General features: G+C 40.8%; 2 long non-coding RNA genes across 2 annotated transcripts in view; one reads left to right on the top strand and one right to left on the bottom strand.

Moving 5' to 3' along the window:
• The first annotated feature begins 5618 nt into the window (after positions 1-5618).
• The window catches only part of LOC140610766 (uncharacterized), a 37121-nt gene continuing 19017 nt past the window's right edge, over positions 5619-23722 (top strand). The window contains exon 1 of the long non-coding RNA XR_012012291.1: positions 5619-5776. This is a non-coding gene — a long non-coding RNA (uncharacterized lncRNA). The remainder of the gene's footprint in view (positions 5777-23722) is intronic.
• On the bottom strand, positions 13499-23276 carry LOC140610767 (uncharacterized). Its single transcript, XR_012012293.1, has 3 exons — positions 22970-23276; positions 16778-17002; positions 13499-15325 (listed from the first exon to the last, which is right to left on the bottom strand). It is a non-coding gene; the product is annotated as an uncharacterized lncRNA (long non-coding RNA).

Raw genomic sequence — 23722 nt, 5'->3', positions numbered from 1 at the left:
TTAAAAATTCAGATTGGTTTCTTTCACTTAATGACAGGCGTTTAAATTTCCTCCAGGTCTTTTAATGGGTTGATAGCTCACTTCTTTTTAGCATTACACAATATTTCATTGTCTGGATGTAGTAGTTTGTTTACCTATTCGTCTACTGAAGGACATCTCAATTGCAGCCAACTTTTGGCAATTATAAATAAAGCTGTGATAAACATTCATGTGCAAGTTTTTGTGTAGACCTAAATTTTCAAGTCATTTGGATAAATCCACCTTTGGGCATTGGTTTGAGGGCCAGGAGACTCTCCTCTGCCACATGGGGTCAGGGTAGGACAAATTTACTCTATGAAGATCAAGTGGATGTGGGGCTCTGATAAGGTTTGTGTAAAATCTCAGTACTGAGACAACTGGATAGCTATATGCAAAAAAAGAAGTTGACTCTTACTTACAGAACATACAATAATTTACCCAAAATGAAACAAAGACCCAAACATGAGATCAAACTATAATACTCCATTTTTTAATTTTAATTTTTTATTTATTCTTAAAGATTTTATTTATTCATGAGAGACACACAGAGAGAGGCAGAGACATAGGCAGAGGGAGAAGCAGGCTCACTGCGGGGAGCCTGATGGGGAACTCAATCCCGGGTATCCCCACTCTATTTTTTTAAGTAGGCTCCATGCTCAGTGTGGCGCAATGTGGGGCTCAAATTCACAACTCTGAGGTCAAGATCTGAGCTGAGAAGAGTTGGATGCTTAACTGACTGAGCCACCCAGGAACCCCAAATCTAATACTCTTTAAAAAATAGGAAATATTCATGACCTTGTATTTGGCAAATAATTCTTAGATATGACATTGTAGGGGCCCAGGACAGGCCACCCCCCAATTGATTATTTTGAATTATTTACTTAAGACATGGCCAGTGCAGCAAGAACACTCTGGCCCACCTTTGTCTTCAGAAAGTGTGAAATAAATCTCCCAAGTGAAAAGTATCCTCCCTGCAGTAGTAGGTAGAGAGACATCCTTATTGTCAGAAACAAGGAGTTTAGCCTATATAAAAGCCTATATAAACAAATCTTGTTACCCTTACTAATTTACTACTCCAGTCCAAATACTGCTTAGAATTACTTACTGGGGCTCCCAAAATAAGTTATCATTGTACTTTAAATTCTCAAAGATTTCTTTGTCTATAACATAAAAGCTGTATACCTTTGTCTTTTCTTTGGGTCTCAATTTATTATTGGACCTCCATGTGCATGTAATTAAACTTTGTTTTCTCTCTTGTTAATTTGTCTCTTATTTAATTCTTAGACCACCTAGAACAATCTTAAAGGATAGATAAAAAGTTTTCCTCCCCAACAACACCTAAAGCAAAAACAAGGAAGGAAGGAAAGAAAAAGAAAAAAAGAGGGATCCCTGGGTGGCACAGCGGTTTGGCGCCTGCCTTTGGCCCAGGGCGTGATCCTGGAGACCTGGGATCGAATCCCACGTCGGGCTCCCGGTGCATGGAGCCTGCTTCTCCCTCTGCCTGTGTCTCTGCCTCTCTGTCTCTCTCTGTGACTATCATAAAAAAAAAAAAAGAAAGAAAAAAGATATTTTGGACTTCATCAAAATTAGTAAGTTTTGTACTTCAAAGGACACTATCAAAAAAATGAACACATCCAGAGTGCCTGGGTGGCTCTTGATTGATTTTGGCTCAGGTCATGAAATTAAGCCCCAGGCTGTATGCTTGGTGTGGAGTCTGCTTGAGAATCTCTCCCTCTCTCTCTGCCCCTCCCTTTGCTTATGCTCTTTCTCTCTCTCTTCCTAAATAAATAAATAAATAAATAAATATATTTTTAAAAGACAATGAACATATCCATTGGAATCTTTGTGTACTATTGGTGGAAATGTAAAATTGTACCACTAATATGGAAAACAATATGGTGGCTTCTCAGAAATTACAGTTAAGGGCAGCCTGGGTGGCTCAGGTGTTTCACGCTGCTTTCAGTTCAGGGCGTGATGCTGGGGTCCCAGGATCGAGTCCCGCATCAGGCTCCCTGCATGGAGGCTGCTTCTCCCTCTGCCTGTGTCTCTGCCTCTCTCTCTCTCTCTCTGGGTCTCTCATGAATAAATAAACAAAATCTTAAAAAAAGAAATTACAGTTAATATATGATCCAACAATTTCCCCCCTGTATATATACCCCAAAGAATTCAAAACATGGACTCAGATATTTATAAACTTTTTTTTTTTAGTAAAAGGCACAAGATTTATTTGATCAAAGGAAATAGGAGCGTTATGCACATTTGTTCATAGGACCATTATTCACAATAGCCAAAATGGAAACAACCCAAGTGTCCATGAGGGGATAAATGGATCACAAAATGTAGTACATACATACAATGGAATATTATTCAGCTTTAACAATAAAAGAAATCCCAACCCATGTTACAATATGCATGCCTTGAGGACAATATGTTAAGTGAAATAAGCCAGTCCAAAAAGTACAAATACTGCATGATTCCACTTATATGAGGTTCTGACAGTAGTTACATTCAGAGAGAAGGAAAATAGAATCGTGGTTGCCAGAGGCTAGACATAGGTGTGAATGGGAGTTGTTGTTTAATGGGTACAGAATTTCAGTTTTGCATAATGAAAACAGTTCTGGAGATTGGTTTCCGAATGTCAGTGTACCACATGCTACTGAACTGTACACTTAAAATGATTAAGATGTTAAATTACAATATGTGTATATTGCCACAATTAAAAGTAAAATGTTGGGGCAGCCCAGGTGGTTCAGTGGTTTAGCGCCTGCCTTCAGCCCAGGGCCTGATCCTGGAGACCCAGGATCGAGTCCCATGTCGGGCTCCTTGCATGGAGCCTGCTTCTCCCTCTGCCTGTGTCTCTGCCTCTCGCTCTCTTTCTTTCTGTGTATTCTCATGAATAAATAAATAAAATCTTTTAAAAAAATAAAAAGTAAAATGTTTTAAAACAAGAGAGTGAAAACATGACCACAGAATGGAAGAAAATTTTGGAAATAATATATCTGATAAGGTACTTGTATCAAGTATATACTGTGTAAAGAACTACAAATCAAAAACAAAAAGTCAAATAACCCAATTTAAAGATAGCAAGGCATCCAAACATTTTCCCACGAAAGATACACCAATGCCAAGCGTATATGAAAATTTGCTGGACATGATCACACGTCAAGGAAATACAAGTCAAAATCACAATGAGATACAACTTCAGTCACTAGACTGGCTAGACTTAAATGAAAGAATAATAAGTTTTCGGGTTGCCTGAATGGCTCAGCGGTTGAGCGTCTGCCTTTGGCTGGGGGTGTGATCCTGGAGTTCAGGGATCAAGTTCCACATCCGGCTCCTTGCGGGGAGCCTGCTTCTCCCTCTGCCTATGTCTCTTTCTCTGTGTCTCTCATGAATAAATAAACAAAATATTTTTAAAAACAATAATAAGTTGTTTTCAAGGATATGGATAGATTGGGCCTCTCATATACTGCTTGTGGAACTGTAAGTGATGCAGCCACTTTGGAAAACAGTCTAGCATTTCCTCAAAGATTAAATGTAGAATTTCCATATGAGCCATCAATTCCACTCCCAGGCATATGCCCAAGTGAAATAAAAACACATGTCTAAACAAAAACTTGTACACGAATGCTTACAGCAATAGCATTCATAGTAGTCAAAGATAGTGACAAACCAAATGACCATTAATGGATGAAATGGATGAAGAAAACCTGCTGTATCCTGTGAAAATTAATAAAAGGAAACCTCGCTTACAATGGCGCCAGGAGGCCAGCAGGGGGAGCTCTCAGGCCCTACCGCTCGTGATCAATTGCAAACGCCACGGGAACAGGTGCACCTTGCACATTCAGACTACTTTAGCTGCTTTACTATTCCAGAAGCAGGAAGAAAGTTTTTCTCCTCCCTTGGCAATAGCCAATGAGAGACCGTCACAACTCAGCCAATGAAAAGTCCCTATACTTTGAACTCCCAGTTTATTCCGATAGACTTTTGTTAGTAAAAGCCCTCCCACTCTCCCCTTATTTCCATAAAAGAGCCTTCCGCCTTGCCTATGGTTTTGCCCTACCTTGCTTATTCCAAATTGCAATTCTTTGCTATTCTTCAATAATCCCACTTTTAAAAAAAGATTTTATTTATTTATTCGAGAGAGAGAGAGAGAGAGAGAGAGAGAGAAAGAGGCAGAATCAGGAGCAGGCTCCATGCAGGAAGCCCGACATGGGACTCGAGCCCAGGACCCCAGGATCATGCCCTGGGCCAAAGGCAGGCGCTTAACCGCTGAGCCACCCAGGGATCCCCAATAATCCCACTTTTGCTGGTAAAATAACTGCCAGTTTTATTTTTAAGGCTAATAATCCACACAGTGGACTCTTATTCAGCTGCAAAAATACATGAAGTATTGATACCTGCTACAACATGGATACGCTTTGAAAAAATTGTGCGAAAAATGTAAACGAAGTCAACAGAGTAAATGAAGTTAATTAACCACGAAGACTACTTATTACATAATTTCATTTGTAAGAAAGTCAATGAATATTAAAATCTATAGAGCTAGAGGGGCGCTTGAGTGGCACAGTCAGTTAAGCATCCTACTCTTGGCTTTGGTTCAGGTCGTGATCTCTTGGTCGTGAGATAGAGCCCCATGTGGGACTGACCCTTAGAGCAGAACCTGCTTGAGATTCTCTCTCTCTTCCTCTGCCCCTCCTGCTAGTGCACTAGTACTCTCTCTCACAAATAAATCTTTAAAAAATCAATAAAATGTATAGAAATAGAAAGTAGATTAGTGGTTGTCCAGGGCTGAGTGCAGGAGGAGGAAATGGTAAGGGCTTTTTGAGATGATGAAATATTCTAAAATTGTAATTATTGCACATATTTTTAATATACTGTACTGAAAACCATTGTACACCTTAAAGGGGTCTATTGTATAGTATAAACTTCAAATTAATGGGTAAATTTTTACAGTGCAAGAGTCTTGCCATCCAATTTGTTAAGCATATTAATAGTTTCCGAGTGCATCCCTAATTTGCAGGATGATTTGTTTTTCTTGTATCAGTGAAAATAAAAAATCAATTGCTTTAGGGATATTATAGCCATTCACACAGGTCAAAGTTCTCTAGGCACACACTCAAAAATTGATCTAATTTCCTTTCAAAAAATATATATATAAATTTCCTTTTATTGTAAAACGTACATCTGAGAACCTGTTGAACACAGCTCCTAGTTTGTGGTTGTTCCGAGAAGAGTCCCTGCGCCTAGGATAGGGCTGGGGGTGGGTGTGTGGTTCTTCCTATTAAGAGGCCACAGGAGTCTTTAAATTATCAAATATATATGCGAAGCCCCTGACGTCCGGAGGACAAGAGATCCTCCCGATCCAGTTTGGCCTGGCATGATCGCCCTCTCCCTCCAGCAGGGGTCAGTCCAGTTAGAAACGGTCTTGAACTCCTAGCGCGCACCTGTGTCCCGTGCGGGCGCGGTGAAGCGCCAAAAACCTCCGGGCGGCCAAGTACCGGTCTGAGAGCGGAAGCAGGTTCTGCTTAGCACGTGACCTCCAGATGCAGTTACTCTGTCCAATCAGGGGCGAGCAGGGGCGGGTGGGCGTGGCGCCGCTCCGCAGCCGCGTGGAGCCGGTGGCCTCGCTCGCGATCGCATCTCACCTGCCCGTAGCGGTGTCCGGTGGTTCTGCTGCGGCGTCGATCGCGCAGATTGATGCACCTGCTGCGGGCGCCGTAGGGACGACGCCCGCGGACTCAGAAACCGGGAAGCGGTGAGTGTGCGGGACCGGGGGTGCCAGGACGGGCGGAGGGGCTGGCGACGCGCGGTGGCGGGACCCGACCCTCCTCGGGAGCTGCCGAGTCCCCGAGTCCCCGGGGACGTCGCTCGGACCTCAGTCCCCTCCGGTGCGCCGCGTGCGGGCTGGGCCGGCAGCTGGGACCCCGGCGTCCTGTCCGGACCCTGCGCGCGGCCGCGTCTCCCCGATGGTGCGGTGACCACGGGGAGGGTCGTCAGGGGACAGTCGTGACTCGGTCTCCCGGGTTCGTGCGCAGGGGTTGCTGTGGTCTGTGGGGTCCCCTGTCCATCTTTACTCCCGAGGGGCGCCCGTTTTCCCCCAAGTGTTCCAGATGTTTGGGAAGCAAAGTCTCAAATCCACGACGCTGCCCCCAGCCCAGCCCCTCCTAGGGCTAGCAGTACATCCCTAAATTTCGAGATCCCTCCTCGCCTCCCCGAGCCAACCTCTGACAGCGTCAGCAACCATGCTCCGTGCCGCACTTCAAGCTGAGGCCGTGTTTTAATGGTTATTCAATTTCCCACAGTCAAGGGGTAGCTGTTTTTAAAAGATTTGTTTGTGGAAATGTTACATGGGAAGAAGCAGAGAATTAACCACCCGGAGCTACGCTGTATGAGATCGTGTGCCTCCCCCCGCCCTCATCTTTCCTGGGCCCGGGGCGTCCGTTGGGTGGAAGTGGATCTTTGGAAACTTTTCTGGGTGATCTCTCCTGTCAGCACTGCCCCTCCCTAGGTTTGAAAAGATTTATTCACTTGAGTTCAATTCTCAATAAATAAAAGTATATTAAGGCAATAAATCTTGAAGCAAGAACAACATAAAATATTTATTTTCAAAGGGGCAAGAAAGAATTAAATTTCAAAACTAAAAAATGGAGCAGCCCGGGTGGCTCAGCGGTTTAGCGCCGCCTTCAGCCCAGGGCCTTTCTCTCTCTCTCTCTCTCTCTCTCTCTCTCTTTTTTTTTTTTTTTTAATTTTTTAAATTTATTTATGATAGTCACACAGAGAGATAGAGACAAAGAGAGGCAGAGACACAGGCAGAGAGAGAAGCAGGCTCCATGCACTGGGAGCCCGACGTGGGATCCGATCCCGGGTCTCCAGGATCGCGCCCGGGGCCAAAGGCAGGCGCTAAACCGCTGCGCCACCCAGGGATCCCAATCTATTATCCATTTTGAATTAATTATGTGAAATGTGTAAGACTTATGTCTTGATTTTTCTTTTAGTACATGGGTATCCAGTGTTCCAGTCCTATTTGCTGAAAAGACCATGTTTTCTCTATAGAATTGCCATTGTTCCGGTGTCAAAGATTGGTTGACTCCATTTGTGCGGATCTATAGGAAAGCAACTGACATTTGTTTATTAACCTTTTATCCTTCAAATTTGCTATATATTCTTATTTGTTCCAGAAATTTTCTTTGTTATTGTGGATTGAGATTTTCTGCTTACATGATATATGCAACAAAAACAGTTTATGGGGACGCTTGGGTGGCTCAGCGTTTGAGCGTCCCAGATTATTGGGATTGAGTCCCACACTGGGCTCCTTGCATGGAGCCTGCTTCTCCTCCCTCTGCCTGTGTCTCTGCCTCTCTTTATATGTCTCTCATGAATAAATTTAAAAAATTTTTTTAAATCTTAAAAAAAAACAGTTTATATCCTTCCTTCCCAATCTGTATACCTTTTCCTGTCTTATTGCATTATCTAGGATTTCCAGTACAGTGTTGAATAGAAGAAGTGATAGGATATTTTTATTTTGTTCCTGGTCTTGTGGGGCAGGCATCAGGTTTCTTGCCATTAAATATGGTGTTGGCTGTAGGTTTGTTGTAGATGTTCTTTTTCAAGAAGAGAACGTTTTCCTCTATTCCTAGTTTGTTGTCATAAATGGCTGTTGTATTTTCTCAAATGCTATTTTCATTTTCATTTTCCCAAATGCTATTTCATTTTCCTTTAATTCTTGAAATTAATCTGTCTTTCCTCCTTTATTTTATTGCTTTTTAGAAAGAACCTGCTTTTCTTTTTCTTGGTTATCCTTTCTTGTCCACAGTTTTATCTTTAACTTTTGTTATTTCTCTTCTCATGCTTACTTTGGGTTTGTTTTTCTAGTTTCCTAAAGTAAGTGCTTAGACTTTTTTGCCTATAGCTCTTCTTTTTTAGTGTCTGCATTCAATGCTAAACATTTCTCTGTAGATACTAATTTACTGCATCTCTCAAATTTTGATGTTTTATTTTCGTTTGCTTTTAGTTTAATATATTTTTTTAGTTTAATATAATTTTAATTGTTCTTGATACTTATTTTATCCATGTGTAATTTAGTAGTATATTGTTTATTCTCCAAGTATGGGGGCTGGTTTTCAACTATGTTATTGGTTTCTAGATTAATTGTGGTTTGAAGGCATGTATAATCTGATTTCTAGTCTTTCAAATTTTTAAAAGTGTGTTTTATGTCCCAGGATGTGATCTATTTTGGTGAGTGTTCCAAGTGAGCTTAGAAGAATGTTTATTTTGCTCTTGTTGGATGATATTAAATAAATTTTAATCAAATCCAATTGATTGATGGTGTTCTTCAGTTCAAGTCTACTTGTCCTGATTTTCTGCCTGCTGGAACTCCTACTTACTGATAGAAGGCTGTTCACCTCACCAGTGAATTCACTAACTTCTCATTGCAGTTTTGTCAATTTTTGCCTGATATATTTTGCCACTCTGCTGTTACGCACATACACACAAATAATTGCTGCGCCTTTTTTGAGTCTTGACCCCTTTATCATTATGTAGTGCCTATTTTTGTCCTTGTCAGTTTTCCTTCCTCTGAAGTCTCCTTTGCCTGAAACTTATCTATGCCTGCTTTTTTTTTATTAATGTTAATGTGGTGTGTTTATCTTCATTTTGCTACTTTTAACCTATCTTTTTTGTTAAAGTGACTTTCTTATAGACAACAGTTAATTAGTTATTTTTTTATCTGCTATGACACTATTTATTTTTCATTTCTTATATTTAGACCATTAATGTTTAAAATGATTGTTGATATAGTTGGATTGATACTATTACCATAATTATTACCATTTTATATTTGTTGAGTTTGTTCTTTGCTTCTCTTTTGTCTGACCTCTTTTCTCTGCCTTCTGGTTGAGACGCATTTTATGTGATTACATTTTTTTCTCCTGTTTTCACATATCAAGTACACTTAAAACTGTTTAAAACTCTTCACTCTCTACCTGCTTTCATGATTTCTAAAAGGAAATCTGAGTGTTACCTTCACTGTGCAGAAGCTGTTTTTATTTTGATGAAGTCCCAATAATTTTTTTTTTTTTGCTGTCTTTGCCTCAGGAGACATATCTAGAAAGAAATTGCTACAGCTAATGTCAAAGATGTTACTGCTCCTGTTCTCTAGAATTTTGGTGGTTTCAGGTTTCACATTTAGGTTTTTCATCCATCTTGAATTTATGTTTGTATATGGTGTAAGAAAGGGATCCAGTTTCATTCTTTTGCACGTTGCTGTCCAGTTTTCCCAACACCATTTGTTGAAGAGACTTTTTCCCATTAGATAATCTTTCCTGCTTTGTCAAAGATTAATTGACCCTATACCATTTCTGCATTTTCTATTCTGTTTTGCTGTTCTATGTGTCTATTTTTGTGCCAGTACCATACTATTTTGATCACCTTAGCTTTGCAGTATAACCCAAAGTCTGGAATTGTGATGCCTCCACCTTTGCTTTTTTCAAGGTTGCTTTGGCTATTCAGGGTCTTTTGTGGTTCCAGGTAAATTTTAGGATTGTTTTTCTAGTTCTGTGAAAAATACTGGTGGTATTTTGATAGGTATTGCATTAAATGTGTAGATTGCCTTGGGTATATAGACATTTTAACAATATTTGTTATTCCAATGCATGAGCATGGAAGGTCTTTTCATTTTTTAGTATGACCTCTTCAATTTCTTTTATCAGTGGTTTATAGTTTTCAGAGTACAGGTCTTTCAGCTCTTTAGTTAGGTTTATTGCTAGGTATTTATTGTTTTTGGTGCAATTGTAAATGAGATTGATTCCTTGATTTCTCTTTCTCTTGCTTCATTATTGGTGTATAGAAATTCATCAGATTTCTATATGTTGATTTTGTATTTTGCAACCTCACTGAATTCCTTTATCAGTTCTAGCCATTTTTTTTTTTGGTGGAGTCTTTTGAGTGTTCTACATAGAGTATCTTGTCATCTGCAAATAGTGGAAGTTTGACTTCCTTGCTGTTTTGGATCTCTTTTATTTCTTTTTGTTATCTGATTGCTGAGGCCACGACTTCAGTACCATGTTAAATAGTAATTGTGAGAGTAGACTTCCTTGTCTTGTTCCTGACTGTAGGGGAAAGGATCTCAGTTGTTCCTATTGAGGATGATATTAGCTATGGGTCTTTCATATGTGGCCTTTATGATGTTGAGGTATGTTCCATCTGTCCCTACTTTGTTGAAGGTTTTTTATCAAGAAAGGGTGCTGTGTTTTGTCAGATGTTTTTTTTGCAGCTATTGACAGGATCATATGGTTCTTATCCTTTCTTTTAGTAATGTGATGTATCCTGTTGGTTGGTTTGCAAATATCGAATTACCTCTGCAGCCCAGGAGTAAATCCCACTTGATTGTGGTGAATGATTCTGTACTGTTGAATTTGATTTGCTAGTATTTTACTGAGAATTTTTGCATCCATGTTCATCAGGGGTATTGGCCTGTAATTCTTATTTATTTATATTTTCAGAGAAAGAGTACAAATGGGGAGAAGGGACAAAGAGAGGGGGAGAGAGAGCATCTTAGGCAGGCTCCACACTCAGCACGGACCTGGATGCAGGGCTTGAGCTCATGACGTGACCCTGAGATCATGACCTGAGCCAAAAAATCAAGAGTCAGACACTTCACTGACTGAGCCACTCAAGCGCATCTCTGATTCTCCTTTTTAAGAGGGGTCTTTGTCTGGTTTTGGAATCGAGAAATGCTGGCTTGTAGAATGAATTTGGAAGTTTTCCTTTCATTTATATTTTTTGGAACAGTTTGAGAAGAATAGGTATTAACTCTTCTTAAAATATCTGGTGGAATTCCCCTGGGAAGCCATCTGGCCCAGGATTTTGTTTGTTGGGAGATTTTTTTATGATTGATTCTATTTCTTTGCTGGCTATGGGTCTGTTCAGATTTTATATTTCTTCCTGTTTCAGTTTTGGTGGTTTATAAATTTCTAGGAACTTGTCCATTTCTTCCATGTTGCCCATTTTTTTTTTTTTTGGCGTATAATTTTTCCTAGTATTCTCTTATAATTGTACATCTGCGGGTTTGGTTGTGATTTCTTCTCTTTCACTTGTGATTTTATCTATTTGGGTCCTTTCTCTGTTTGATAAGTCTGGCTAGGGGTTTATCAGTTTTATTATTTCTTTCAGAGAACCAGCTCTTAGTTTCCTGAATCCATTCTACTGGGTGTTGTTGTTGTTGTTGTTTATATATCATTTATTTCTGCTCTAATCTTTATTATTTCCCTCTTCTGATGGCTTCAGGCTTTAGTTGCAATTCCTTTTCTAGCTCGTGTAGGTCTAAGTTGTATATTTGAGTCTTTTCTTGCTTCTTGAGGTAGGCAATATGTGTTGCAAGCATATTGTGTTGCAATATGCTTCCTTCTTAGGGGAAGTATGCCTATGGGCATCCCAAAGGTTTTTGACTGTTGTGTTTTCATTTTCACTCGCTTCCATGTATTTTTTAAATTTCTTCTTTAATTTCCTGGTTAAGCCATTCATTCTTTAGTAGAATGTTCTTTAATTTCCATGTTTTTGTGGTCTTTCCAAAATTTTTCTTGTGATTGACTTCAAGTTTCATAGCATTGTGGTCTGAAAATATGCATGGTATGATCTTATCTTTTTGTTTTTGTTGAGGGCCACTTTGTGACCCAGTATGTGATCTATTCTGAAGAATGTTCCATGTGCACTCAAAACGAATGTGTATTCTGCTGCTTTAGGGTGAAATGTTCTGACTCTATTAAGTCCATCCAGTCCAGTGTGCCATTCAAAGTCATTGTTGCCTTGTTGATTTTCTTCTTAGATTATCTGTCCATTGGTGTAAGTGGGGTGCTAAAATTCCCTTACTATTATTGTATTATTATCAATGAGTTTTTATATGTATTAATTGATTTATAAAATTGGGTGCTCCCAAGTTGGAGGCATAAATATTTACAATTGTTAGGTCTGCTTGATGGATAGACCCCTTAATTATGATATGATGCTCTTCTTCATCTCTTGTCACAGTCTTTGTTTTAAAATCTAGTTTGTCTGATATGAGTATGGCTACTCCAGCTTTCTTTTGATGTCCATTAGCATGATGGCTGGTTCTCCATCCCCTCACTTTCGATCAGCGGTGTCTTTAGGTCTAAAACAAGTCTCATATAGGTAGTATATAGATGGATCTTGGTTTGTGTAGGTTTTTTTTTTTAACCATTCTGGTACGCTTTATCTTTTTTTTTAAAGGATTTTATGTATTTATTCATAAGAGACACAGAGAGGGTGGCAGAAACAGGCAGAGAGAGAAACAGGCTCCATGCAGGGAGCCCAGTACGGGACTTGATCCCAGGACCCCAGGATCACTCCATGGGCTAAAGGCAGGCACCCAACCACTGAGCCACCCAGGCATCCCACTCTTTATCTTTTGATTGGAGCATTTAGTCCATTTATATTCAGAGTAATTATTCAAAGACATGAATTTGGTGCCATTGTGTTGTTACCTGTAGAGTTGGTATTTCTGTTGGTGTTCTCTGGTCTGTTCTAGTCTTTGTTGCTTTTGGTCTTTTTTTCCTCCACTCAAGGAATCCCCCTTAAAATTTCTTGCAGGACTGGTTTAGTGGTCACAAACTCCTTTAGTTTTTGTCTGGGAAACTCTGTATCTCCTTCTATTCTGAAGACAGCCTTGCTGGATAAAGAATTCTTGGCTGCATATTTTTCTCATTCAGCACGTTGGCTATTTCCTGCCACTTTCTTCTGGCTTGTCAAGCTTCTGTGGACGAATCTGCTGGAAAGCTCATCTCTTTTCTCTTTTTGGTTAAGGACTTTTTTTTTCCTTGCTGCTTTCAGGATTCTTTCCTTGTCTGTGTATTTTGTGAATTTGACTATGATATACCATTGCCATGGTTGTTTTTTGTTGAATTTAATGGGATTTCTCTGTACTTCTTGAATTTTGATGTCTGTATCTTTGCCCAAATTAGGGAAGTTTTTAGCTATAATTTGAAGAAATTTTCTGCCCCCTTTTCTCTTTCTTCATCTTCTTGGACTCCTATGACACAAATATTACTATGTTTTAATAAGTCACTGAGTTCCCTAGGTGTACATTCGTGATCCATTATCTTTCTTTCCCTCTTCTTTTCAGCTTCATTATTTCCCATAATTTTATCTTCTATACCACTGATTCACTCGTCTAATTCATCCATCCTTGTTTTTATGGCCTCAGTTTGGGTTTGCATCTTGGTTATAGCATTTTTAATTTTGACCTTACTAGATTTTAGTGCTTTTATCTCTGCATTAAGGGATTCTCTAATATCTTCTATACTTTTTTTCAAGCTCAGTTAGTATCCTTATAATCCTTGTTTTAAATTCTAGTTCAGACATCTTTCTTATATCTATATTGATTAAATCCCTGGCCCTGAATTCTACTTCTTTCTTTAGGGATGAATTTCTTCAACTCATCATTTTGTCCAGAAAAAAGAAAGAAAGAAAGAAAGAAAGAAAGAAAGAAAGAAAGAAAGAAAAGAAAAGAAAAGAAAAGAAAAGAAAAGAAAAGAAAAGAAAGACAACCCTCCAAAACCGCAGAAAACCTAGATCCTAGGTGTGTTTTGGTCTGCTTGGTAGAAGAATCTAGATCTTTGGGGCACCTGGGTGCCTCAGTGAAGCACCTGACTCTTGATTTTAGCTTAGGTCTTGATCTGAGGGTCATAAGTTCCCCAAATAAAAAATGAAATGAAAGAAATTAAATAAATATAGCCAAAAATGTATATATAAAATTTTCAAAAATTAATAATTTTAAAGGAATTGAAAAAATGAAAAAAAGAAGAACAAAAGCAAAAAGGAAGCTAGATTCTATTTCCCCTAGAGCTGAAGCTTTACAGCACTCTATGGTCAGTAGACTTGATGTGTTGTTTGTGCTAGCCTTCTGGGAAAGGCGCCTGCTGCAGGACTCTCAGCCTCATTTCTTTCAGCGGAAACGCGCCTCCAGGGCCCCTCTGGGCTAGGCTTGTTGTAAGCGACTCTGGCCTCCACTAGGTGGCGCTGTTTTGCTCCCTAAAGGCTTTCCGAGCTGATGGGCAGAATGAGTCTGGCGTTGCCTCCTCTCTCCAGCTGGAGCTGAAGTTCGTACCCCACCCCCACCCCCATGAGTCCTCACAGGAGAACAATCAGTCACCCCTCTTGTGTCCCCAGTTTCTGTCTGAACCCTGCATCCATTCTGCCTGTGTCTGAGCTTTTTTTTTTTTTTTTAATCTCAGGTGCACGACTGAATTTCCAAACTCTAAATTTTAGGGACTCCCATGTCCCGGACATGGGTTCCACCTGGGGAGGGTCTCGCCACACTTCTGCAGTTTGCCTGACATCCCAGGGAAGATGTCAAATGACTGGGCAGTGGTTCACGGTTTATAGCAAAACAGAGCAGAAAGCTGGTGCCAAGACTCGCTGTTCTCAGCCCGCTGACTCCTTTGCCTGGGAACAGTGCAGCACCTTGGCAGCACCCATTCTTCTCGTGACCGGGGGTGGGGGATCCTCAGACCCTGCTGTCACTCCCGGGATTTTGCCCTGCTTTGCCACCTTAGCGCCTTTAAGCCAGGCACCTCCCCCGTGGCAGAGGACTTCTTAAAGTTCAGATTTTGTGCTCCACTCCTTATATTTTGCAGTAGCCTCCTTAAGCTCGGCGCCACCCACCCCCCTCAGTTTTCTCTCTCCCCCACGTCAACTCTCCGCACCTCCTACCTTCCAAAATGTAGACTATTTTTAGACTCGCAGTTTTTGTTTTCCCAGACCCCCAATCGATTTCTTGGGTGTTCAGAATGATTTCATAACTATCTAATTGTATTCAAGGGATAAAACACACTTAGGGACTTAGGGCCCCCCTAGCCCTGCATCATCTTAACTCTGCCCCCCCCCCAACTGACTGGAATTTAAATAAAAACTAAAAAAACAAAAAACAAAACAAAACAAAACCAAGAAGTAAAAGGAAGTCTGACTTAATTTCTTATCTCTCTCTATAACAGGTGAGGTTTTTTGTTTTTTCCTTTTTGGTTCCTTTCAAGATTAGCTCTCTTAATATGGCTTGTAATTTTTTGTTGGAAGAACATGAAGTACTGAAAAAAAGGAACTGAGATAAATAGGCCTTTAGTGTGATGTTTTATGTTTATTTGGCTAGTCTGTGTTTACTCTTTGCTGTACCTGTGTCAGAGGCTAAAATTTCTTCTGGTTTCTTCTTTCCTTTTGTCTGCCCTGTCTTTGGAGTTTTAAAAGGTCTGAAAAATGCAGTTCCTTCAGCATATTTCATTGTTGTTAAATAGTAGCCCTGTGGAAGGAAGGAAAGTGTTTTATAGTCCTGTGATTTGGGTTCAGGCTGTTAGTGAGCTTGTGTCCCTGTGCTGTGACCTTCTGTGGTAGGATAGGAAAGATACTTAGTCTTTGTCCCTGGTTCCTAGCACAGACCTCCCAAAGCTCTTGGAATGTCTTGAGTGATAGGGGTGAGAGGAGCATCTTTTCTGCTTCTTCTTTCTTCTTCCTCCTCCTCCTCCTCCTCCTCCTCGTCCTCCTCCTTTTTTAAAGATTTTATTTACTTATTCACGAGAGACACAGAGAGGCAGAGACCAAGGCAGAAGGACAAGCAGGCTCCTCGCGGGGAGCCTGATGTGGGACTCAATCCCAGGACCCGGGATCACAACCTGAGCTGAAGGCAGTCGCTCAACCACTGAGCCACCCAGGTGCCCCAGAGCATCTTTTCTTCTAACAAGGCAACTCTTGGCAGCTCCTTAGATGGCTTCAGGTTGGCAGTAGGTCACCGGTAAGACCAGCCTTTATTAAAGGCTTGGAATTTTTGGCCCTAGCCCCCAGCGCCCCGGGAATGGAGAAGGCCAGGAGGCTGGGTTAACCACCAACAGTCAATGATTTAATCAATTATTCTTACATAATGAAATGTCCATAAACATTCCTTTAAGTGTCAGGGTTCAGAGAACTTCTGGTTTGGTGAATGCATCAAGGTGCAGGTGGCATGCTTGCAGGAGACATGGATGACTCATGGCCTGTATCCACCCCACCTCACCCCAACTTCATTCCGTTCATTTTTTTCCATTTGACTGTTCTTGAATTGTATCTTTTTAAAAAACTGGTGATAGTAAGCAAAGTGGTTTTCTGTGTTCTCCACGCCCCCCGCCCCCATGTTCTGAGAGCTATTTTAATGAACAATCTAACCTGAGGCAGTGTAGAGGAAGACTCCAAGTTTTTAGTTGGCTGAACAGAAATGTGAGTAGCCCAAGCACTCTATTTTTGGCTGGCATCTGAAGTGGGGGCAGTCTTGTGGAATTGAGCCCTTAATGTGTGGAGTCCGATGCTGACTCCAGGTAGTTTTAGAATTGATTTGGGGGGATCCCTGGGTGGCGCAGCGGTTTGGCGCCTGCCTTTGGCCCAGGGTGCGATCCTGGAGACCCGGGATCGAATCCCACATCAGGCTCCCGGTGCATGGAGCCTGCTTCTCCCTCTGCCTATGTCTCTGCCTCTCTCTCCCTCTCTCTCTGTATGACTATCATAAATAAATTTAAAAAAAAAATTAAAAAAAAAAAAAGAATTGATTTGGGATGTAGGACACCAGGTTGGTGTTGAAGAGATGGAGAAGTGGTATTGGAAAAGATATCACGTGTTTTCTATCAAAAAGGGAAAAAACTATCATCTTTACAATTGCTTCTCAGCCCCTACCCCCACATTAGGTAAGACAGGAAGGCTAGAGGGAACTCAGGTTGGCTATCCTCACCTCCAAAACAGTTGGGTTCTGGTAAAGGCCCCGTTGATTAGGCTCTGGTGTAACAGATTCTTTTGAGGGACAGGCCTCGTTAAGAATAATATTCTGGGCATATTTCAAGATGTCTCCTTCTCTGTCCCTCTTTCCAGTTTTGGAGATAGAGTTTGCCTTCTGACCACAATTTTCTGATGGATGTAAGAAATATTGTTGACTTCAAGTTGTTTGATTTTTTTTTTCCTGTGAGGATGAGAATGCCAGATTCTAAGCTCCTTACATGCCAAATCAGAAACCAGAAGTCTCTTATTTCACCTTTTTTGTTGTTTGCTGACACTATTAAAGCCTCACACACCCCCTTCCACTTGTGCTGCACACCTGTACATAGCGATGAGAGACTGTGGCTGCTCACTGCTTTGGCACTGGCAAGAGATTCAGTCCACAGCACCTGCCCCATACCTGATCTCGCTCACTTAGCCAACAAAACTGGTGGAGCTTTACCTGTAGAGCTAATCCCCGTGGTGCAGTGTTAGGGCAGACTCTCTGCTAAGTACTTCCAGATCAATAAATTCAGCGTAAACCAACTTTAGGTTCCTTCCACTATTACCCTACATTTTTTATCTCCATTCCCACACATATACTCCAGATTTCTTTTTCTGTAAGTTATATGAAATAAGTCATTCTGGGGCACCTGGGTGGCTCAGTGGTTGAGCGTCTGCCTTTGGCTCAGGTCGTGATCCTGGGGTCCTGGGATCGAGTCCCACATCAGCCTCCCCACAGGGAGCCTGCTTCTCCCTTTGCCTATATCTCTGCTTCTCTCTGTGTATCTCTCATGAATAAATAAATCTTTTTTTAAAAAGTAGTTCTTTTTGAGTGTAGTGTACCTTTTCATGGGTCATACATTGTACCTCACCTTAGGGGCTTGTTCTCTTTAAATCTAATCATATTAGCCAATTCTGGAGACTTCATAGGCAACTGAGAAAACTCTTTAAGATTTTATTCCTTTAGTGGTGACTCAGTGAGTTAGGTGACTGGCTCTTGATATCAGCACAGGTCTTGATCTCAGGTTGTGAGTTCAAGCTCTGTGTTGGGCTCCACTTTGGGTGTGGAGCCTACAAAAAAAATTTTACTCCTTTAAAACCACCTTTAGTACCAATATTTGTGTTAGTCTTTGTTCTTTAGAGAAACAGAATCAACAACATGTATGTATGTGTATATATGGAAATGGAGGAGTAAAAGAAGGTGAAGGAGGAGACCTGACAGAGAGAGAGAGAGAACTTGAGATTGAGATTAATTAATTAATCTTAAGGAATGGAAATACATGATTCAAAATCCAAAACCTGCAGGGTAGGTGGGCAGGCTGGAGACCCATGGAAGATTTGCAGTTCAACTCCAGCAGCTGTCTGCTGGCAGTATTCCTTCTTGCTCAGGGTATGTCACTTTTTTTTTTCTTTTAATGCCTTCACCTTACTGGATGAGGTACATCCGCTCTATGGAGGGAGGGTAATTCACTTTACTCAAGGTCAACTGATTTAAATGTTAATCTCCTCCAAAGAACACCTTTACAGAAATATGCTCAACAATAATTGGACCAAATATCTGAGCACCATGGCCCAGCTAACTTGACTTGTAAAATTATTATTTTTTTAAAGATTTTATTTATTTTAGAGAGAGAAAGAGAACAAGCAGGGGAACAGGCAGAGGCAGAGGAAGAAGCCGACTCTCTGCTGAGCAGGGAGCCCAACACAGGGCTGATCCCAGGATTCAGCTTAAACCAACTTTAGGATCCTTCCTTCCTGGGATCATGACCTGAGCCAAAGGCAGATGCTTAACTGAGCCACCCAGGCACCCCACTTCACTTGTAAAATTAAACATTCTATATGATTAATATAAATGTTTATTATAGATTAATATTGAATGTCAAGTTTTAAATAATCAGCCTGACATGTTAAGTCTACCTAAAGATTTGCCCTTAGCATGTCAACTCACAGTTCTGTTTCCTTGACTAAAAGTATCTAGATAATTTATCGGTTTCTTGTACAAAAAAAGTCAACGATGAAGCGGTGTTTTAAGAATTTATTTTTCTTTTTTTTTTTTAAAGATTTATTTATTTATTCATGATAGATGTAGAGAGAGAAAGAGAGAGGCACAGGCACAGGAGGAGAGAGAAGCAGGCTCTATGCTGGGAGCCCAATGTGGGACTCGATCCCGGGACTCCAGGATCACACCCTGGGCCAAAGGGAGGCGCCAAACCGCTGAGCCACCCAGGGATCCCGAAGAATTTATTTTTCTTAAGTAATTTGTACACCCAACGTGGGGCTCAGACTCACAACCCTGAGATCAAGAGTTGCATACTCTACCGATTGAGCCAGCCGTGTGCCCCATCAAGCAGTGTTTTAAATGAGACTTAGCAAGTGTGAAGCAAGGATTTTACATGCTTTGTTGTAAATATCAAGGCTGCGTATAAAAACAGTTTGCAACATGTAAGATCATAGAGTATTCAGCACCATCAGTGTTTCCTACGTCTACTAGAGAACGGGCATCATGCAACCAAGTGACAGTTGACAGTTGGTAAACTACAGCAAGAGAACTAATGGCGAGCACGTAAGATATGTAGATATACATAAGAAGACTAAAGCAAACAAGGGAATCAGAGTGGAAGACAAATATACAAGCAAACATTACATATTCCAACAGGTAGAAATGATGAAACTATAAATGAAAGGAAAGGAAGATACAAAAATGGAATAAGCTCACAGATGTATAGTCAATTGCAGGGCATGAAAGGACCTAAAAATAAACTTAATAATGAACCAGATAGTGACTAGTTAAATAAGGAAACAGAAACAAAGGTATTAAAAGGGAATAAGTACAAAGATAACAACCAGAACAAATATGGAAGCCTAAAGTTGTAAAAATAACAAAGAATACAGATTTCATTAAAAAAAAAAACCAGTATGTAAGCTTTCTTGGAGAAATTACTGATTTTAGAACTGGGAATGGGACTATATGCATACCTTATTTTACTGTGCTTTGCAGATACTGCATTTTTTACAAATCAAGCTCTGTGGCAATCCTGCATCAAGTGAGTCTCTTGGCACCATTTTTCCAACAGCATCTGCTCACTTCATGTCTCTGTGTCACATTTTGGTAATTCCCATATTTCAAACTTTTTCATTCATACATTTGTTATGGTGATCTGTGATCAGGGATCTTTGATGTTATGACTGTAATTGTTTTGGGGTACCACAAACTATGCCCACAGAAGACCTCAAACTTAATTAATAAAATGGTAAACGTGTTCTGACTGCTCCACTGATTGGCCATTCCCCCGATCTCTCTCCTTCTCCTTGGGCCTTTCTCTTCCTTGTGACACAACAGTATTAAAATTAGTCCAGTGAGTAACCCTACAGTGGCCTCTAAGTGTTCAAGTGAAAGGAAGAACTGCATGTCTCTCACTTAAAAGCTGGAAATGATCAAGTTTAGTGAGAAAGGCATGTTGAAAGCTGAGATGGGCCTAAAGCTAAGCCTCTTTTGCCAGTTAGCCAGTTATGAATGCAAAGGAAAAGTTCTTGAAGGAAATTAAAAGTGTTACTCTAGTGAATACACAAATAATAGAAAGTGAAACAGCCTAATGCTGATGGAGATAGTTTGAGCGGTCTGGATAAAAGATCAAACCAGCCACAGCATCCCCTTAAGCCAAAGCCTAGTCCAGGGCAAGGCCCTAACCCTCTTCAATTCTGTGAAGATTCAGAGAGGTAAGAAAGCTGCAGAAGAAAAGTTTGAAGAGGTTGGTTCATGAGGTTCTTTCTCCTGAACATAAAAGTGGAAGGTCTAAGTAGCAAGTGCCAATGTAGAACCTGCTCGAAGTTATCTAGAAGATCTAACTAAAATGGTTAATGTAAGTGGCTATACTAAACAACACATTTCCAATGTAGACAAAACAGTCTTCTATTGGAAGGAGATGCCATGGAGGACTTTCATAGCTAGGGAGAAGTCAATGCATAGGCTGACTTGTTAGGGACTAATGCAGCTGGTGACTTGAAGTCACTTTCACTTGCCATTCCGAAAATCCTAGGGCCATTACGAATTATGCTAAATCTAAAAAAAATATGTTAAGTTACTCTTCCTGTGCTTTATAAATGGAACAACAAAACCTTGTTGACAGCCCATCTGTTTACAACATAGCTTACTGAATATTTTAAGCTCACTGTTGAGATCTCCTGCTCAGAAGACGAAAGGTTCCTGGCCACCCAAAAGCTCTGATGGAGATATGCAATGAGGTTAATGTTGTTTTCATGCCTGCTAACCCCCTATCCATTCTGCAGCTGATGAATCAAGAAAGAATTTCAACTTTCAAGCCTTGTTATTTAAGAAATACATTTCACAAGGTTATAGCTGCCATAGACAGATTCCTCTGATGGATCTGGGCAAACTAAGTTGAAAACCTTCTAGAAAGGATTCACCATCCTAAATGCCATTAAGAATATTTGTGATTCATGGGAAGAGGTCAAAATATCAACATAAGCAGGAGTTTGTAAGAAGTGATTCCAAGCCTCATGGATGATTCTGAGGGGTTCAGGATTTGAGTGGAGGAAATAACTGCAAGTGGGGTGGAAAGAGCAAGAGAACTAGAATCATAAATAGAGGGGCACCCGGGTGGCTCAATGGTTGAGCATATGGCTTTGGCTCAGGTCATGATCCTAGGGTCCTAGGATTGAGTCCCATTTCAGGCTCCCCACAGGGAGCCTGCTTCTCCCTCTGCCTATGTATCTGCCTCTCTCTGTGTCTTTCTAATAAATGATTTTTTAAAAAAAAAGAAAGAAAAGAAATGGAGCCTGAAGATAGGACTAAATTTCTGCAATCTCATGATTAAACTTTAAAGAATGGAGTTTCCTCTTAGGAAAAAGCAAAGAAAGTGGTTTCTGGGATGGAACCTACTCTTGGAGAAGGCGCTGTGAAGATTGTTAAAATGACAACAGAGGATTTGGAACATTACATAAACTTAGTTGATAAAGCAGTGGCAGGGTTTGAAAGGGTTGACTCCAATTTGAAAGTTCTACTGTGGGTAAAATGTTGCCATACAGCATTGTATGAGACCAAGAAATCGTTTGTGAAAGGAAGAGTCCATGAATGCAGCAAACTTCATTGTTGTCTTATTTTTAAGAAATTTCCAGGGCAGCCCTGGTGGCCCAGCGGTTTAGCGCCACCTTTGGCCCAGGTGTGATCCTGGAGACCCGGGATTGAGTCCCACATCGGGCTCCCTGCATGGAGCCTGCTTCTCCTTCTCCCTGTGTCTCTGCCTCTTTCTCTCTGTCTCTCATGAATAAATAAATAAAATCTTTAAAAAAAAAAAAAAGAAACTTCCATAGCCACCCCAACCTTCAACAAACACCACCTTGATCAGTCAGCAGCCATCAACATGGAGGCAAGACCCTGCACCAGCAAAAAGATTGACTCACTGAAAGCTCAGATGATGGTCAACATTTTTAAGCTACAAATTATTTTAAAATTGCAGTATGTACATCATTTTTGATATTCGCTTTATTGAATATCTCTGAGATGTGCCTGTATAATAGATGTACCTGGAGCATCTTATCCCAGCAATTGCTTAAAAAAAGGTATGACAAAGGGACATGGAGCCAACTAGAAGAGCTCCCCAGGACCAGAGCTGGAACAATTTGAGCAACAGAGTAAATAACGTAGTATTGGGATGTTGTAACCCCCAAAGTATAAAATAAATGTCCATCATTCATATTGATATAAATGAATGATTAAATAAATAAATTGGGAGAGGAGTAAAACTCTCATACGGAAGAATTCCGAATAATGTATGTAGCTAATTTCCCTTCAAGAGGGTGAGGTATCACTGCCACTTCTTAAGAATGATCTCTGCATAATGTCTACTTTGCAAAGTGTATAGTATGAAAGAGGGGTGAAAATAACTTTATAATACAGATACTTAGAAAGACAACCTAGGTTGCCATGGCCAGTGATGTCATGTTGAGAATCCATACCCTTGATGTGATGTGATGAAAACAACATTTTATCTATGTGTTCTTACCCCATAAAACTCATGATCCTAGTTTAATGATGAGAAAGAATTTCAGAAAAATGCCAGTGGGACACTTTAAAAAAAATACCTAAGCAGTACTCCTCAAAACTCAAGTTAGTCAACAGGGAAGCTGGCAAACTGGCACGGCAACAAACCTGAGCAGATTGATGACTTCATGTAATGTGATATCCTGCATCTGCTCCTGGGGGAGAAAAGTGGCATCACTGAAAAACTAACGAAAGTTTGGGCATCTGCTTTTGGGTCAGGTCATGATCTTGGGGTCCTGGGATTGAGCCCCAAGTTGGGCTCCCTGCTCAGCATGGAGCCTGCTTCTCCCTCTCCCTGCCCCCTGCTCATGCTCTCTCTTGCTATCTCTCTCAAATAAGTATAATCTTTTTTAAAATTTATTTTTTATTGGAGTTCAGTTTGCCAACATATAGCATAACACCCAGTTCTCATCCCGTCAAGTGCCCCCCTCAGTGCCCACCACCCAGTCATCCCCACCCCCCGCCCTCCTCCCCTTCCACCACCCCTAGTTCGTTTCCCAGAGTTAGGAGTCTTCCATGTTCTGTCTCCCTTTCTGATATTTCCTACCCATTTCTTCTCCCTTCCCTTCTATTCCCTTTCACTATTATTTATATTCCCCAAATGAATGAGACCATACAATGTTTGTCCTTCTCCGATTGACTTACTTCACTCAGCATAATCTTTTAAAAAAAAAGAAAAACTGGGATCCCTGGGTGGCTCAGCGGTTTAGCGCCTGCCTTTGGCCCAGGGCGCGATCCTGGAGTCCCTGGATCGAGTCCCACATCGGGCTCCCGGCATGGAGCCTGCTTCTCCCTCCTCCTGTGTCTCTGCCTCTCTCTCTCTCTCTATGTCTATCATAAATAGATAAATAAATCTTTAAA

The sequence above is a fragment of the Canis lupus genome, chromosome 19, assembly GCF_048164855.1.
Source record: "Canis lupus baileyi chromosome 19, mCanLup2.hap1, whole genome shotgun sequence".
Lineage (NCBI taxonomy): Eukaryota > Metazoa > Chordata > Mammalia > Carnivora > Canidae > Canis > Canis lupus.
The sequence above is the reverse complement of the archived record's forward strand: the minus strand, read 5'-3'. Positions and strand labels throughout refer to the sequence as shown.